The sequence below is a fragment of the Thermobia domestica genome, chromosome 1 (genome assembly GCF_964235325.1).
Source record: "Thermobia domestica chromosome 1, izTheDome1.hap1.1, whole genome shotgun sequence".
Taxonomy (NCBI): Eukaryota; Metazoa; Arthropoda; class Insecta; order Zygentoma; family Lepismatidae; genus Thermobia; species Thermobia domestica.
The window spans coordinates 21529611-21543368 of record NC_137454.1 but is presented as its reverse complement, the minus strand read 5'-3'; positions in this window follow the sequence as shown (position 1 = coordinate 21543368).

Sequence of the window (13758 nt, the reverse complement as noted above, 5' to 3'; positions counted from 1 at the left end):
TTATTATTATTATTATTATTATTATTATTATTATTATTATTATTATTATTATTATTATTATTATTATTATTACTATATTTTCAATTGTGCAACATAATGTATATTTTTTAAGTAAACACAAATCTATAGCTAGGGGGTTGTTCAGGATTCCTGAGCCCTCCCCTAAAACTTTCAGATGTTTATTGATATGTTTGTGTGAATGTAAAGTAAATGGTTAGCTCCCCAAAAAATTATCTTGGCCCCCCATGTCTTAATGTTTTGACGATGTGCCAGAGTGAACATTTGTAATATTACTAAATGACTTTAGAAAAAAAGACAAGGTTCTCAATTGGATCCATTTATACAGGGTGTTTCCAAACAACACCGACAACGTTTGGGAAGTGATTGCTGACACTAAGATAAGACAAAAAATATAGACCAACCTGGGTGCACAAATACTTCCTTTCGAAGTTATAGGTTGCCGAAAACATGAAAAAAAATTAACTTAATAAAGGTCCATAGCTCCAAAACTGTGAGACGTACCGTAGTTAGGTCAAGACTTCACTTTGGAAGTAGTATGTGCCCTATCCAACTATCCATGCTTCAGAATCCTACTGTACTTTCGCAACAATCTTTATAGAGGTAGTTGGTGAGTATTTCAAATTATATGCCCGTAGCCAAACTCCTTCTATAAAAATTGTTGCGTGAGTACCTTAAGATTCTGAAACATGTGGTTTTGGATAGAACAGATATTACTTCCTTAGTGAAGTCTTGACCCGGCTGCGATATACCCTATATTTTTTTAGCTATGGACCTCTAAAATTCACTTTTCCATGTTTGCGTCAACCTATAACTCCGAAAGGAAGCATTTGTGCACTCAGGATTGTCTAAAACCTCCCAAACGTTGTCGGTGTAGTTTTGAAACACCCTGTATATGAGTGGCTCGGGCGAACATAATGCTAAGCGCTACTTCCGGTGAAATTAAGTTATTAGGTGTAATTGGTTGAGATTGAACCATAGAACAGTATGTAGGTACAATAGTTTAATTTCAGAAATATACTTACAGATGCCAAGCTAAGATTGTTTCATATTTGTCATTGCATTGAATTCCATGGGAATGTTGAACTTTCTTCTTGAGTTTCCTGGAAACTTAGAAAATGTGGCATACCTTTATGTTTGTCCGAACCACTAGGTCTGTTCACGGATAACTTTGATATGTATAGAGAAAAAACGATTTTGATCATTCTTTTTTCGTTTGAAAGAATATACTTCCCCAGGGGTTTCATATAAATTTTTATCAGGATATGAATGTAGTCTTCGGAGCAAGACCATGAAACATCTCAACGGATGCAGTGAAGTTGGTTAATATACACCAGTATTTTTTTTTCAAAAAACTATAAATTTTATGCTTCGCACTAGACTTAATTAAGAGATTGCTTCTATAAATAAAAATACTGTAATTTGTTAGTCTTTGAATACAAGTAAGTTTCTGGAAGAAATCTGGATGTTCGATTCTACCGATCCCATCGACTGTACGATTTAGAAATTTGAGCACTACGGATCTTAGAATGAATGAATGAGTAGGGCGATCAATGGGGACCTCAGCATCGAGGCTATATGTCCCCGTCACAACTATGAAACTTAGATAAGAAGTATTTAGAAAGCTTCGAAATGTGGTGTTGGAGAAGATCATGGAGAAGGTAAAATAGACATAGAGATTAACAAACGAAGGTGTTTTAAAATGGATAGGAGAGAAGTGGGCGCTTTTAGTCAGCATCTTTCGCAGGAAAGCAAATTAGATTGAACACATTTTGCGAAGAAATTGTCTTCTTCATACTGCCATGGAAGGGAAGGTGGAAGGAAAGCGAAGAATAGGAAGAAGAAGAACACAATTGATCGATGATTTGAAAAATAGAAGAAAATATTGGGAGTTAAAAGAGGAAGTTGAAGATCAAGAAACATGGAAGAAACATTTGCAGACCCAAACTTGAAGTTAAAAAGAAAACTATCCACGTTAGTCCTAGAATCCACCAACAGGCAAAATACCTAATAATAATAATAATAATAATAATAATAATAATAATAATAATAATAATAATAATAATAATAATAATAATAATAACAATAATAATAATAATAATAATAATATGTATGTTTATCTAAACCTACAAAAGATTATTACAAAAGCTTACATACAAGACATTTTTAAAATAAACTTAAATGCAATGTCTATTAAATATTGACCTTACTTGATGAGTATTCATAGATGACCGTATGTTGGACGTCCAGAAACATGAAGGCCCAGTGACATGGTATTTTTAACAGAGCTATCCATAGAAGAAAGAAAGTCGGAGTTGCGCTCTTTCTTCGCAAGTGGAGGGTCTTTACTTTGAATTCCGTGAGCGGCAATTCTGCTAACTTCTTTCGTTAATACTTTTCATGTACGCAAAACTTCTTGATTACGTAGAACAAATAATTGAAATGAAATATAGACCCCTACAGGGTACTTGGAAACAACATCAACAAACTTTGGGAAATGAATTCTTATATAAAACTCTCTATAATATATATCAACATATGAGTGCGCAAATGAGTCATTACGGAGTTATGACCCGCTGAAAATTTGTTGGAACCAACGATGTTATAAAATAGAGGATCTGCCCATACAACACAATCGTGAAGCCATACGTCACAGCTTTGCCACACCTACTGTGCCCACTCCGAGCCACTAAGATCACAATGTTTTGAGCAAACAATCATGGCGAAACCGAGAGTAGCCAATCAGACATGCCAGCGCGGACGATGCTCGGTTGTTTTTGGCTTCATATAGTTCATATGATAAAACTACGTATGGGCAGAACCTCTATTTTATAACATCCTTGATTGGAACAATAGAAAACTTAACATAGCTCGAAAACCAAATATTGGTTCAAGGTCAGATAAAAGATGTAGTGCTTACTTTGAATCATAGATTTCATTAACCCTACAATTGACACGTTGGGTCTGCTAGACCGATGGCATGAGAAAATTTGATGCATTTGTCAAGCTATTAATTATCGCCAACGGGGGTCTTTGTAACTTTCAGATGAGGCCTGCACAGAATAGCAATGTATACGTGAAATTTCAGTTTGCGTTTTGCTTTCGGTCTGTGAGACCCAGCCTGTCCGCTGCTTGCGTTATCTTCTTGGGTTTGTATGTGCCTATTTGTATAATCTCATTTGCATTTTTAGACATTGCTTGTGTATAACAGTAAAGAAACTTCCAGAATAAGTATCATTTTCATGTTTTTCTGAGTTGCCATGCGATGACCGACATGCTAGATGATTAGATGAAATACTGCGAACGTGAGTAATTAATAAGAAACGATTACGTGTTGTTTGCCACGGTGTAGTTTGCCACGACTCGATTTTGGTGTTGCTTGCCACGGCATTGTTCTATCTGATTTATCTTATATCATAATCGTGAAGATTTATAGAAAATCGACTCAGAAGTTGAGGGTTGCCAGATGACTATATTATTATAATCAAATCTCTTATATCTACAAACAGAATACATACAATACAAACGGTCCCAAACACGTTACTGGGTTACTGCTCTTATTCCTAACCCTAGGTTTGATTATTCATTAAACATTTCTCTCCAAAGGGATTTTAAGATTTTTTTTTTTTTTTTTTTTTTTTGGTTTATTCTCAAAATTTAAATTATATTTGAACTTTCCATTTCTGACTCTGACTGTAAGCCATTTTAGTGGATTTATATTTTTGGTCGTTTGACATTAGACAGCACTCGATTGCTTATTAATTTATATTTTAATGAGTTTGTTTAGGCTGATTCTTTTGAGATATATTTATATTTAAGCATAGTTTGAAAAAATTTAGAAGGATACTGCTACGCGTTTATAGTCATACCAGGAAATATATCCATTTCATCAGTTTGAAGTGTGATCTTCCGTTTACATTTGTTTTTTATTGAGGTTTTCTACATAAATTTCCTTGCTGTTGTTTCATACTATCAGGCTCTCTGGTCAGATTTCAGCTTACGCGAAGTGGGCTTTGTGGTGAGCAAACACCGTGTGCGTGAATTTTCTTGGGATTCTTCTGTTTTGCTCCCACTTTCTTCAACACACTATTTTTATTCATTCTCATCATCATCATCATCATCATCATATTCTTTAGCTTACACGGCATAGCGTAGGACGTAAAACGGAAATATTTCATTTCATTTTTCAAAGTATATAAAATCCAGTTCTTAAGAGTCCCTATCACTGCGAAATTAAAATACCGCTAATTTTACAGTAATTATGTGATATCTTCAAATAGATAAAAGATAATCGAAAAGTGGATCAAGACCTCCCTAGACGATGTTATTTTGCATGAGGTACCGTTATCACGAGTCACCTAGTAGCTTTCCGTTTGTAGTTATTTTGAAACGCGAAAATAAATGCCGATTTTCTAAATGGCTGGAAATTGAAAGCAGATAAATGAGTCTTGATAACGGTATCTCACACAAAATAATATTGTCTAGGGAGATCTTGTTCCACTTTTCGATTATTTTTTATCTATTTGAAGATATCACATAATTACTGTAAAATTAGCGGTATTTTAATTTCGCAGTGATGAGGCCTAGCATAAGGAATAACAGAACATTATGTAAGAGAAGATGATATTAAGAAATCCGTTAAAAGATAAAATATAATTATAGGATTATCAGTTTGCTAAGCTATTGTGATATTAATGATTATTTGTGTTAATTTGTTTGGAGCTTATTGTTCTCTTTCAGCAGCGAGTCAAATGAGACCTCTCTCGTCCCAAATACGAGAACATTTACCACTTGTTTCAGAGGATCAAAAACAGAGGTGCCTGGCAACCCTTCCTTTAACTCCAGGTGTGTGTGAATTTTCATGATAATGACATCGGAATGCAAATGCTGTGGCAAAATCGTGGCAAACAACACAAAAATCGAGTCGTGGCAAACAACACTGTGGCAAACAACACGCCACCTAAGAAAGATGTACACTATTTTATAACCAACTGAAAATGAAAAATGTGAAAGTAGAACTTATCATTTCAGAAAGGAAATTTTTAGTATTTTAAAGAAAAATAATTTTATTATGGTTGTAAATTAAAAAAAAAAAATAGATAAATAAATTATGATGTTTCACATGTATGATTAACTGATAAAATATGACTTGCATCTCCTAGACCCAGCCCGATCTTTCGAATAACTTTTTCTAACTCCATTGTAGGTTAATGAAGCAAAGTAGCGATAGGATTACTCTCGAAGCATAGAGGCAAATTCAGGAGGTCTTCAACAACCGGTAAATCAGTCGTATAATCAGGAACTGCACACTACTATACATTCCATGTCTTTTGGGATTAATACAACCCAGGACTACAACTCACAATAATCACCATGTTCTTTATATAGCCTGACCTATTTCAATTCTGTAATCCTGTCTTGTTTTCTATCGTTGGGAAAGTTTTTCGGTGGTCTATGGTAGAGCATACACCTCTGGTGCATGCGGTCCTTGGTTCGATCCTAGCTTACGCCAAGTAAATTTTGTGGTGGACAAACACCATGTGCGTGGGTTTTCTCGGGGTTCTCCCGTGTCCTCCCACATTCTTCATTCCACCACTTCATTCATTTCTCATCATCACCGTCTCCTTTAGCCTAACCAGCATAACCGTGGGACGTAAAACGTAAAAATTTCTGAGATCTATTGTACCTAGGGAATGAGTAAGTAAAGTTGGGTGTTTTTTTTCCTTGTCAGTGACGTTCCTTCTCTAAGAACGAGACTGTGTGAACGATGAACCCACAGCTAATTGTATTCTTACCAGAATCACATCCAGATCACACACTCCGCAGATGAGAAATCTCAACATAGCTATAAGAGAAGTCCATAAAGCTGTCTTGGTATCTATTAGCACCATTGTAAGTTTACCTCTGCCTTCTGAGTACCACATGCCCTGTGCTGCCCTCGGTTATTTTTTTTCTAAATTATTACTATTGGTTCACATTTTGTGGCCAACTGCTGATGTGTATAATTAACACTTAGGGTCAATTCTCAGGAATTAGGATACACAGACGATTTCAACGGTGCTTTGGTGTTTTTTACACATAATAATGATTTCCGCAACTAAAATATATAGGAAGCTTGTGCCACAGTTTGGAAACCCATCTACCAAGTATTAAAAAAATGACATGGAAGAAAATATCAGTCGATCAGATGTTTTGAGAAAATGCCGTAGCATAAGAGCAGGTGCTACTAATTGAAGTTGCGGCTGGATCTTACGAAGTCGACTGCCGTATACTGGTTGGTGGTGGTGGCCCACCAAGCAAGATTGTGGTGAGGTGAGAGGAGGTGACGGACTATTTGAAGGAAGTGGAAGAAAAGTCCTTGAGTTCCTGACAATTGCGTTTTTTATCGCTTCTTTGCAGCTGCCCGTCTATAAAGTCTACATTCTCACCTGAAAACATTTTAAGAAGTGCAATGTTTATGGCTCCCAGCTTACAGGCAAACTCCGGGTGAATTTTTACATTTTGTTACACTTCCGCAAAAGATGTGACGCACTTAGTCCCGTATTGTAGTTCGCAAATCGAGTTATAACTTAGTATTATCAGTGGCGTCACCAGGTTTTTTTTTAGTTAACCATCATCATCATAATCATCATAGGCATTCTGCCATTATTGGTAGATCATTTTACGAAACTGAGAAGCTTCCATAGTCCATGGTCTTTCGCGAACCTCTTCGTATTCACGTACGATTTTTCTATTTTTATATCGACCATTAATTGTAATCTCCTTCTTCCTCTCCCTCTCTTTCCTGCCACCATACCCCCTAGCACGGCCTTCATGATACAGTTCTTCCTTAGCCAATATTCCAACCAGTTTCTCTTCCTCTTCTTAGAAATATTTAAATTTTTTATTTTCTTCCCCAACAATTCTAACACCCTCTCATTCGTTTTTCGTTCAGCCCAGCTAATTCTCACTATTCTTCTCCACGCCCACATCTCGAAAGCTTCCACTCGTTTTTCATCATTTTTGTGTAATGTTCATCTTTCTGAGCCATACAGTACAATACTTCACATAAAGCGTTTTATGAGTCTTTTTCTCAACTCTTTATTCAAGGTCCCACAGAATAGCATTTTCTTCCTCCTAAAGGCTCCTTTGACCTTTCGCCATTCCTATCCTTGATTTTATTTCACGTTCACATTTCATATCATTACTAATTATAATAATACTACCCAAGTATGGAAAACTAGTCAACTATTTTCTCCACTCCTGCTTCCATATTTGACACCAACCCCTTCGTTAAAATCACCATGGCTTTTTTTCTTCCTAACATTTATCTTCATCCCATATTTTTCACAGTCCTTCCTCAAGTTTTCTAATATCTTATTGGCATTGTCTTCAGATTTTTCAACAAGCGTCGTATCATTTGCAACCCGTATACAGCTAATTATTCTACATATTATCGAAATAACCATTCGGAGAGTTTTAGTTGAGGAGTCTAATCATTCGGAAAGAAAGCAGAAATTCATTCTATTATCGTAATGTAAATATCAATACGTTTCTCTGTAGAGAGTATGCAGAAATTGATTCCGAAATGGTGTATTCAGAAGTGAATTCACCGTCCTGCGGTATGACATTAGGCTAAAGGAGACGAGTGAATGATTTTGAAATTATTGTGAAATGAGAATGTGCGAGGAGACGGAAGAATCTGTAGACACGACGTGACTTGAAATCAAACAAGAGACTGAAGCCGAACAAGTTGGGCTAAATCTACCACTATTCATGGTTTCAACAGAGCGAGAACAGGAAGAGAAACCAAGAAACTGTCTTAGATATTAGATTCAACTAGTGTTGCCACGAGACGAGACGAGACAAGACTTCAGGCTGTCTCGTCTCGTCTCGTGCAAAGCATGTCTCGTCTCGTGTCTCGTCTCAAAAATGTGATCGTCCCGTCTCGTCTCGAGAGCTTCTGTCCCGTCTCGTCCTGTCTCGTTTGTCTCGTTTTGTCTCGTCTTGTCTCGTAAAAAATATAGCAGCATACCATGGGAATGAAAGTAAAATGTAGCAGGCTGCACCATGATAATCAAGATAAAACTAAGTTACAAGTATTACCCAGAACACACAAGACAAGAAATGTCACGGTAGCTACACCGTGAACCCTTCACCTCTGGTTTATGTGGTAGTCGGTTCGATCTCGGTTAGTGCCAAGTAAACCTTGTGGTGGACAAACATCGTGTGCGTGGATTTTCTCGGGGTTCTCCTGTTTCCTCCCACTTTCTTCATTCCACTATTTCATTCATTACTCATCATCACCGTCTCCTTTAGCCTAACCGGCATAACCGTGGGACGTAAAACTCAAAGATTTCATTTCATTTTTCGAATGTGTGTGTTTTCTCGAAGTTGTCTAGTATCCTACACTTTCTTCATTCCACTAATTTTCCCATCATCATCCATTTGGGGTGGGCCAAAGTTGCCTAAAGGTCTTTAAAATAAATTCAAATAAGATCACAAGGCAAGGACAAATAGTTTACAAGATAATATATCTCTGCTGTTAGTTGTCTGAGGCTTCTCGACCCTGGCTTCTTTTTTTTACATTCTGAAACCTTGAAATTTGTTTCACCAGTTTCAATACACGAATATACAGTAAATTGCTCATAGGTACGTCGAAGATGAAGACACTAATGTCGAATAATGTTTACACAAGCAAAGTTCTATGTAAAGGTGTCATCATCCCCGACACTATCGTATACTATCAGCCCACTTGCTTTATAGTGTCTGTATATTATATTATATTATATTATATATATATATATATATATATATATATATATATATATATATATATATATATATATATATATATATATATATATAGAGCGAGAGCGAGAGAGAGAGAGAGATATGGAAAGATATATAAATAAATAGAGAGATAGATATGTGTGTACACTTTGATTTCATATACCAGTATTCCAGCCTTTAGGTTTCCATACCAATCCAAAAACTACTTTCCATTTTAGCATATTTAGATTTGTTGCAATTATTCTTTTTTTTAAAAAAAAAAAAAAAAAAGAAGCTCGGAACCAAATAATTTTATTGAGTAATGGAAAGTATTTGATTGAAATGTTATATGTTACTGCACAGTAAGCTCTACTTAAAGTGCCATAGTAATGGGAGCTGAACGACACATCGGACCAAAGAATGCTTGGGGCCAGTCTTCAACTCCATGGTTCAAATCTGTTCCCATAACCGCGGGGTGTGTGCCACTATATGGTGGTTGCCCCGTTTGTGTAACAAACTCATGACAGTACACCCAGATTAGCTAGTGGTCTAAAAAAAGTTGATTTTTGGGTGGCCATTTTGGATTAAAGTTTCTTATATTGTCGTGATATATTCGCAATCATACAACGTACATCTTCATACCAAGCCGAGCGGTCTGCGGCGATAGACCATCGGTTTGAAGGCCCCGGGTTGAATCCCGGAAGGGTCATGTGTATGGATTTTAACAGCATTTGTTTTTTGTATTGTGTCAGTGGGCGAAATCGTACGGGATAAAAGGATTTCAGTCTGAAAAAATTGGAGAGAATATCCTCCCCAGGATACTTTCATGGGAATAAGGAATTAGAAAAATATTGGATATATATTTTATAGCAGGTTTAAAATTATGGTTTGGGTATCCTATTTCTTTTCTATTAATTATATTCTCCAATGTTCGAATTTTGATCATTCTCATGATATTTTCTGCTTTCAACGGAGTTCCATGAATATTATACCAAATATTCTTTACACTCTGTAAGAAACTATTTCTGAAGATAATTTAGGTCCTAATGAATATTATTCACTAGGAAAGGGAAGTATTCCCCTCTTCTCAACATGGAAGAAGAGGGCAATTTCGCTCTCTGGTCAAATAAAACATTTCCGCGTAACAAAACGAAGGTCCCCCAGTAAAACCTCTTCACTCAAAGCGTTGTTGTTAGTATCATAAATTTGCTGAAAGCAAACAATTTGAAGGGTTCGTCGATAATATCTATGCTTTCTTTGTCCTTCGCCCGCCTTCCAAACGAAGAGGTGAATTTTACAACATGACTGCTGTATAATAAGCGAGCGATTGGTGAAATGGTAAAAGTATGTTTTAATGTGTATGTATGTATGTGTGTGTGTGAGAGAGAGAGAGAGAAGACAAAATTTTAGTTGCAAGATGACATACTTCAATTGCCGTTTTCGGTTAATTTCGGTTCATATAGCAAAAAGAATACCGCCACCAGAGAATAAAGACAAGTGTAGTCTGTTCTGTTCTCTTCCGCCTTTTCAGCCAGAACTTTCAACTACAGCCTGTAATGAGTGTAGACCTTATCCAGTTTTCAAATTGAATAGATAGTGGTGGTAGTTCGGTTTCTGGACCTTGTAAAAATCTTCCCTGTCTTTGATTTTGTTTGTCATCGTTCCAGCCAGAAATGAAAAAAAAATGAGAATTCCTTAGTTTACAGCAAAAGGAATTGGGGACAAGACATTAAGGATGATATTCCTGGAAGCTCACGTATCACGATTGTTTCATTCAATAGAGGACACTTTTCTATTAAGGCTTTTCAACATGTTTTCTCACAAAGGGGGTTTTACTTTTGCAATCTATATAACCACTGGCAATTTCAATCTTGGCCATTCCCGCCAGCCTTTTCATTTTCGAGACACGAGACGAGACGAGACATTTCACGAGACGTCCCGTCTCGTCTCATTTTCGAGCCGGAGCGAGTAATCTGTCTCGTCTCGTGTCTCGTCTAAAAGGGTTCTGTCTCGTCTCGTGGCAACACTAGATTCAACTTCTCAAGAATAAAATTCTTTCTCTGTTGTTATCCTCCTATTAAAACCGGAAGTGATAGTTTTATTTCTTCCGGTTTCGATATTGGATTCGCATAATTTGGTAATCTACCATCGTTTTACTACGGATAAAAGAAATTCATACCGAACTTATTATGAATACATTTTTTTCTTCTTTTTTTTTAAAAAAAAGAAAATTGAAAGATTTGTAAGAGTTCCTGAATACTCAAAAAGAGGAAAATACAAATCAAATACAGGTAGCGACAATGGGAATGATGTACCAGTATCCAATCATTAGTTTTGAACAGCGGAAGAATACAAATAATTTTGTTTATCTCTGTTTAGAAGTTAGCCGGAACAGATAATAGAATCAGAATTTGAGGAGAATCGACATCATAAGACCGATTTTAGCCCAGTGAGTGTACATTACAAAACTCTTCTTGAAGTTATCATGTACACTCATGTCCAAAATGAATGTCGCATATCTATAACTGTCTTCTTGTAAGAATATAATTTGATAATGATTTTGCAGGGTACTTTTAATACTGACACTATGTGTATAATCGGGAAATGTATATTTGTGTAAAATTTCATAAGAAAAGAATTATAAATACGAAAATTAGAATGAGTAAAACAAAACGTTGCTAAATGGACAAGAAAATTTTATTTTCGATTTATTGTTCTTATTTACTGCTCTTTTGACATGAAATTTGTCACATACATGTCTTTGTCGATTATACACATACTAACATTATAAGAAATACCGGACGAATTCGTTACCAAATTATATTCCTACAACAAAATGTTTATAGACATGTGACAATAATTCTGGACGTGAGTGTACATGCCAGCTCCAGAGCAATTTTGGTTGCATAATGGGATAGGATATATAAAAACGATAAGATACTGTAAAATTGTGAAAATCTGTAAAATTTCAGAGCCCTAGTTAATGACAGCATTATGACAACAAGAACCATTGTAATAAAACTTGAATGAAATGAGAATACATATAAGACGAGAGAACCAGTAGATATAGTATTATGTATGCTTAAATATAAAGAGTCTGGGAGTTTTTGTTTAATATAGGTATTCAACACTTCTTTTTTCTGACAAATTATTATTTTAAACGCATTATAACATTGGGATCACGAAAGAATATGCTTATGTTCACTGTAGGGAGAGGCTTGTGCCTGGTCAACTTCCCTCGGCTACGCCTCTGTTAACTTGGCAATATAGTATTTATCATGTAAAAATATGCTCCATTTCACATTAAATTCTTCTTTCGATTTGCAGCATTTTGACCTTTTTATCTTATTTTCTTTTATCTTCGTTTCGTACCTCCTACTCGTAACTTGCCACACGACAGCATTGCCCCCTACTGTTTTCTTCTGGAAACAACTGCTCAACATGGAACAGCTGAGACTCGTAAGAGCCAGCAGCTAATCTTTTTCGTTCTCCCCCTTTCCTCTCCTGATTTCTTTTTCACATATTATAGGAGTTGGGAGGGAGGAGAGTAATTGTGACGTCATAACCAGCTGGCTGGATACTTTTAGTTATATCACTGGATGGGTCGTCAGCTGTCGCACGTACAAGATAAATATATTTTTTAAAATGTACTTTTTATTAAAAGAAAAATATTTTAAAGCGAAAGGTAGGGCTATATTAGTTTATTCCAAGATTCTAAACAGATGAAGTATTGAGAATAGTTTCAGAATGTTTTAGATACTCAAGCAGCAAACTTGGTAGGCCACACCATAGGTTCCGACACCGGGAGCGCTGACGGTTCCCTAACGTTTGCTGGGGCCCCAAGGATCTAGCAACGAAACATACATGCTTGAACGGGTATCCCTCCAAAATTATATAGAAATTGGCACCACTGGTCCTATATATTTTAGTGGCCAAAAGTTTGTGATTGGTAATTGCAACAATAATGTTGAAAAATATATTGGCCCAATGTTGTTTAAGGTTGGTGTAAAGAAACAAGTTTTGCCAATAGATGTCACTACAGTCTTCGTAGCTCTCTCATGTATTTTTTACCTTTCACGAAAATTTACAATTTCTCTTCCAAATTTCAGCCTAGAGACTTGAAATTTTGGGGGAAGGAAATTGATAACCTATCAAAGGCAACAATCCGTGCCGATTTCTTATTTTGAATTTTCTTCATTGTTGAAAGAATTATATTCCTTTCAACAAACAAGCCATTTCAACAATGAAGAAAATTCTAAATAAAAAATTGGCACGGATTGTTGCCTTCGATATGTTATGAAATTCCTTCTCTAAAAATTTGAAGTTTCTAGGTTGAAATTTGTAAGAGAAATCGTGAATTTGCTTGAAAGGTGAAAAATACATGAGAGAGATACGAAGACTGTAGTGACATCTATAAGCAAAACTTGTCCCTTTAAACTAACCTTAAAATGAATGTTGGCCAACTAACAATTGCCGTCATTTATCCAACAGTTTATGTTGACCAACCAACAATTTACTTTTATTTATCCAAAATTTAATGTTGGCCAACCAACAATTATCCTTATTTATCCAACAGTTTATGTTGGCCAACCAACAATATTTACTTTGACAATCAAGTTGATCTGTAAATGTTCGGCAAAATGACAAATCTTATTAGCTTGGTCCGAATAAAATGTTCGCTTTCGATGCTTGCTGGAAAACTAGTCCTAGCAATACAACAAAGGGTTGGACTAAGCTCACGCATATGACGTCACAAACTATGTACACGTCCAGCAAACAGGCTGGGTTATCCAGATAGTGAGAAGGTAGTATGTTATTGAACAGGGACGTATAAAGAACATAATAGAGAAGACGCGATTGCGTATGATTTTACTTTACGAATTCACACTAAACAGAGCAAGTCGGAAGAAATATAATTGCATTTGGTCCAGGAATGACCAATGAACGCACTATTCGCTATTAACTAACTAATTAGCTCTATGGTCTGTG